Source organism: Condylura cristata, unplaced genomic scaffold (assembly GCF_000260355.1).
Source record: "Condylura cristata isolate star-nosed mole 26May11 unplaced genomic scaffold, ConCri1.0 scaffold00023, whole genome shotgun sequence".
Taxonomy (NCBI): domain Eukaryota; kingdom Metazoa; phylum Chordata; class Mammalia; order Eulipotyphla; family Talpidae; genus Condylura; species Condylura cristata.
The window spans coordinates 14,894,866-14,901,378 of NW_004567124.1; positions in this window are offsets into that span (position 1 = coordinate 14,894,866).

Below are 6,513 nucleotides of genomic sequence, written 5' to 3' on the forward strand. Positions count from 1 at the left end.
ATTGAACTCATGCGGAAGCAGCTTTAGATTCTCAGTGCTGTGCTTTAAACCGCTGCGCCACCAGGAGGGCCCATCAGAGCATATTTTTAAAATGAAGATGCCCTCACATGCCTTTTGTGTCTGGAATGACAGTAGAGAGTCAGGATGGAGAGCTAACTGACTTCATGAAATATGTCTTTATCTCCTTAAAATGCTTAAACATTTTATTAGCAATACATACTTCTTTCATTTCTGTCATAAAGAGATGGTGAATTACAAAAAGCAAAAAGTTCCAAGTCAGGTTTAGGCTAATTTTTCCTTTATACATTTTAGTCCTTTACTCACAGAGAAATAAGTTATTCTCCAAATAGATAGTATTATCTAATAGTTAATGGAAAGTAAACACATTTATATGACATATTTTGTCCTGGTTTCTAGTGTCAAAACCAGAGCTGGATAATAGAAGAGCAACGAAATATACTCAGGTACTATTGCAATAAAGGAAAAGGACCTCAGTGCAGAACTTGGACCACTTTCTAATATGGCATGGACAAGTGATTTATAGGCAAATAACAAGTTGAGGTGGTGAGGGAGTAGGGGAGAACAATATTATCAGTGATTAGGAAATTCTTAACAGGAAACATCAGGATTCAGGAGATTCAGGTTAAACTAATCTAATACAACAAAGAATTTGGTCAGATACTGAGCTACTGGATATTAATAGTGGGGATTTCAGCTAAACCACCTTAGCAGTTGTCTTGTTAGAACTGGACTCCTAAAGGACAAGGCCCAAAGGAGGCCTACTTGAAAAAGTGGCTCAACCTGTTTATACTTGTCACAAGCGAGCTTTCCATCCATGTGAGAATAAAGGCAAAAGACTTTTGTATGTATCATTGGGAGAAAATGTTAGGTGATCTCCCAGGAAGCCTGACAACATGAAGGCATTTCATTACCACACTGAACTGATTTGGCTCAGTCTTTAATCTTTCAAAGACCCAACAAGAGCACCCTCATCCATATCAGATGATTGGATTTATATTAATTGACGTTAGGAGATTTGACAAAGTAGATTGTCTGCTTATTCATAACCTGTAATTGAGTGAGCATATTCATGAGACAATTGATAATATGATGTTCATTTTTCCTTGTAAGCAGATGTGTGTAGTAAACCAAGTCATGAAGTTTTGTGGCTAACATGGAATCAGGACAGAGGAGAATGAGTTTGATGAATGGAATGTTTCATGGCATCATGCATCCAATTCCACACAATAGGCTTCCTCTTTGTAAAAGGTTTAAGATAATTCCCTTTGTTTACTAGCCTTAAGGCATAGCTCTCTGTAAGTTACTCTCAGGTACTAACAATAAAAACAGGTTTATTATTCAGGTCATGACCACAATTTTTAAAGTATAAATTCCCCTTTCTAAAATGTTTTAAAGGTAAATTTAAAACAAGGACAATTTCTCTCAAGACATCTTCAAGGATCAACTAAAAAACATTTTTTTTTAATTGAAGTAGCATTGGTTTGTCACAGTATGTAGGTTTTAGGTATCTAGCACTGTAAATTAACATCTGTACGCATTTTATGTTGTTCACTAAGTCTAGTTACTGTTACAAGACACCCCAGTGTGAATTGGGTTGCTTGTCTGTGGGTCTTCACCCGTGCTGTTAAGATTCAGTTGTACTGCGGACACGCACAAAAAGGTTCAATAATGGGTTTATTTAAAAGGAGAAAGGTAAAGAAATAACCCAGAGAAAAAGAGAGAAATACAAGATAACTAGATTTTCCTACTAGTTCTGTTGACATGGACTCCAATAGCACACTGAAAACTGGTCAAGAGCCAAATGACCAGCCACAAACCACCAGGCCAAGAGAGCCCAGTTTTATCCTAACCTGGCTGCTCAGCTCCACTCTCATGTCCCAGCATGCTTCTCATTAGTATTGATGGGATTTGTAGTTCCAATATCTGGAATAGGGGTTGAGTGGATGAAACCTGTATCTGTTACATTACCTTTCGCCATGGTAACTGTGATCACCATGGTTGACCCTTTTACCCAATTTACCATCTTCCCCCACCCTACTCTTTTGGTCACCACTATTTTGTTTGTAGAGTTTAAGAATTTTCATTTTGTTTGTTTCCTTATTGTCCACATGAATGAAGTCATACAGTATTTTTTTCTGCTCTGACTTATTTCATTTTGTATAATACCCAACAGGTCCATTCATATTGTTGCAAATGGCAGATTTTCTGGCTGAATAGTATTGCATGTGTGTGTATCTATACATTTCACTTCTGTCCAGTCATCTGCTAGTAGATAGTTAGGTTGTTTCCAGGCCTTGACTATTGTGAATAATGCTATGATGAGTATATGGGTGTTCAAATTAGTGTTCATATTTGTGGGGTAAGTACCAGAATGACTGAGTCATATGGATTTCTATTTTTAATTTTTTGAGGAATCTTTATACTGTTTTCCATAATGGCTACAGTTATTCACATTTCCAGCAATAGAGAAATAGTCTTCCTTTCCACATGTTCCCCAACACTTGTTATTTCTTCTTTTTTGAAAAATAGCTATTGTCACTAATGTGAGGTAACACCTCATCATTGTTTTGATTTATATTTCCCTAACAATAAGAGATGATGAACATCTTTTCATGTGTTTATTGGCCACCCAAATGTCTTCTTTGGAGATGTGTCTATTCAGTTCCTCTGCCCATTTTTAAATTGGATTTGGTTGTTACTATTATTGAGTTAATGAACTCTTTGTATATTTTGGATGTTAACTCCTTGTTAGATGTATGATTTGCAAAACTCTTCTGCCACATAGTAGGATGCCTTTTTGTGTGAAGTAGCTTCTTATGCTATGCCTGAAGATTTTTAGTTTTATGTTGTTTATTTTTTGATTTGTTTCCCTTGCCCGTGGACTTAAATTCCCAAAGACATCTGTAAGATAGAGATCAAGGAGTGTTTATAATCTACTTGGAATTAATTTTGGGGTATAGTATTAGATAGTGTTTAATTTTATTTATTTTTTTTTGTATGTGACTGTCCAGATTTCCCAATTCCATTAGTTGAAGTTACTTTCCTCACTCCATTGTATCTTTATGGCTCCCTTGTTATAAATTAGTTGTCCATATGTATATCGGTTTCTTGGTGTGCCCTTAATTCTGTTCCATTGATCTGTTTATCTGCTTTGATTACTATTTCTTTGAAGCATATGTTGAAGTAAGAAAACATGATACCTCCATTTCTGTTCTTTTTTCTTAGTATGATTTTCGCTATTTGAGGTGGTTGTTACAAATAAATTTTATAATTTTTTTTGGTTCTTTTTTTTTTTTAAAGATTTATTTATTTATTCATACAGAACTGGGGAACAGGCCAGAGATGCAGAGGGTGAGAGGCTTCACCAGAGACAGAGCGGGGAGCAGAACAGGCAGATCGACAAAGTACACTGCTGAGGGGAGCAGCGGGTGGGCAGGAGAGGTCTACCACGCCATGTGGATCTCCTCTGTGGCAGGCGGGGATCGAACTCATGCAGAAGTGGCCTAAGCTTCTCAGTGCAGTGCTTTAACCTGCTGCGCCACCAGGGAGGGCCTGGTTCTTCTTTTGTGAAGAATATCATTGGAATTTTGATAAGGATTGCATTGAATCAGTATAGTAGTTTATTATACACATTTAAATGATGTTAATTGTTTCAATCCATGAGTTCAGAACATCTTTACATTTCTTTCAACAATATCTTATGGTTTACAATGTATAGGTCTTGAACCTCCTTATTCAAATTTATTCCTAGGTATTTCTTTTTGATATGGTTTTGAAATGGAATTGTTTTTCAAATATCTCTTTCTGCTCATTCATTCTTTACAAACAGAGACACAACTAGTTTTGTAATATACCACTTTACTATATTCATTTATTTTTTCTAATAATTTTTACTGGAATCTGAGATGTACTATATATATTTTTATGTCTTCTGAAAATGGTGTTAGTTTTACTTCTTCCTTAACTTTTGCTTACTTTTCTTATCTAATTGCTCTGACTGGAACATTCAATACTATGTTGTATGGTAATAGTACAAGTGGACACCCTTAACTTGTTCCTGTTCTTAAAGGTATGCCTTTGTGATGTTGAAATTTATTCATTATGTTGAGTCTTTTTACCATAAAAAGATTTTGAATCTTGTCAAGTGTTTTTTTGCTTCTTTGAGATGGACTTTGCGTCTTTGAGATGGTCATGATTTTTGTCCTTTTTTGATGGGGTATATAACACTAATTGATTCTTTGAATCCCTGGAAAAAAATCCCACTTGATCACAGTTTATATTAAATTTAGTTTGCTACTATTTTGCTGAGGATATTTTTGTCTGTGTTTATTAGCAATATTGGTCTATGGTTTTCTTCTAATATCTCTTTCCGGTTTCAGGTAATGTTGGTTTTAAAGAATGTATTTGAAATTTTCTCTACTTTTCAACTTTTCAAGAAAGTTTAAATGAGTAGATATTAATTTTTCTTTGAAAGTTGGCAGAATTCATTGATGAAGTCATTAGATCCTGGGAGGATGGTTTTTTTTGAGAGCATTTTAATTACTTTTTCAATTTTCATACTCATGACTAGTTTATTCAATTTTCTTACTTCTACCCAATTTACTCTTGGAATGTTGTTTTACTATACAAATTATTCCATTTCTCTTTTTTGGGATTTCTATTTATTTATTTATGTGTCTATGCAAGAACTGCTGTGTAGGCCAGAGGTATGAGAGGATTCATCAAAGACAGAGTCGGGGGCAGAACAGGCAAATCTACTGAAATACACTGCTGAGGGCAGCAGTAGACAAGACAGGAGAAGCCGCTGTAGTATATGTGGAGTAGCTCCTTGACTGGGGTTGGAACTGGCTATCCAGGTGATTGCATTGAGACTTAACATCTAGGCTACCACGGAGGCCCGAATTATTCTTTTTCTTCTAGGTTGTCCAATTTGTTGCCAGATAGATAGTCATAGTATTCTCTTATGATCCCTTATATTTCTGTAGTAATCTGTTGTAACTTCTCTTTTGTTTCTGATTTTATGTCAGTTCCCTTTGTTTTTGTGAGTTTGGCCAAAGGGTTTGACTATTTTAACTTTTTTATTTTTTTTATATATTTTTTTGTTTTATTGAGATAACATTGGTTTATAATATCTTATATGATTCAGACATTTATTACCATACCACACTCACCACCAAGGCACCCAAACTTCCCTACCCATTCCATTTATTTTGTTTTTATTTTCAAAGAACTAACTGTTGCTTTTCATTGCTTTTTAAAATTTACTTATTTGTGCATACAAGAACTGGAGTGCAGGCCAGAAGTGTGTGGGTTAAGAAGATTCACCAGAGACAAGCGGATTTACCCGAGATAGATTGAGGTACAGTACAGGCAGACTGACTGAAATATACACTGCTGAGGGGAGCAGCAGGCAAGACAGGACAGGTTTGCTGAGTTATGTGGGTCAGCTCCTTGACTGGGGAACCAACTCTTGCTGCAGTGGCTGTGGACAGCTTCACAGTGCTGTACTTTAACCCATTATGCCAACAGGGAGGGCTCTCTTTTTATTGTTTTGTAAAAATATCTCTATTTTGGAACCTACTTGGTGGTGCAGCAGGTTAAAGCACAGCATTAAGAAGCTAAAGCCACTTCAGCATGAGTTCTACCCAACCCCCTCCCAGAGGAGGTGATCCACATGGTGTGGCAGACCTCTCCTGACCCACCCACTGCTCCCCTCAGCAGTGCACTTGTCAGTTGGCCTGTTCTGCTCCCCACTCTTCTCTGGTGAGTCCTCTCACTGTCCCTGCACCTCTGGCCTGTACATAGTTCTGTATGCATAAATAAATAAATATTTTTTAAAAATTCTCTATTTTGCTCATTTCTTCTCTAACTTTTGTATTTCTTTCCTTCCATAAACTTCCTGTTAAAACATAAACACATCAAATCATTTTGTACTACTTTGCTGTGTCCTGCAGGCTCTGGTAACTTCTTTGTTTTCATTTGTCTCCAGGCTTTTAAAAGTTTCTCCTTTAATTTCCTTTGACCCAAATAGTTGTTTATTAGTACTTTGCTTAGTCTCCAAATATTTGTCCCAAAATGTTACTCATTGAAACAATAAAAGACATTGTCTTTTATTTCCCTGTTTCATTTGCAAGGTATAGTGCCTGCCATGAGCAGGTGTTAAGACAAATATTTGCTAAGTGCATGAATCAATCACAAGTTCTTTCCTGCACAAGACCAGAGTGGAAGACAGAACGTGTTCCTAACATTGCCCCAAGTTCTAAGACATCAGTTCTAAGTAACAGAAAAGGGGGAAATTACCGGTCAGAATTTTTGTTAATTCAGTGCCTGTGTTCCTTCATCTTGATAAATATATGAGGTAGATACTTAGTTCATGAAAGCATTTTGAATGTTTTGGAGTACATGTACTAAATAATGCTAAGATATACTAATGTTTTTACCTTTTAGCTACTATTTTTTTAACACATTTTCATTTAAGAAGTCATTCAATTG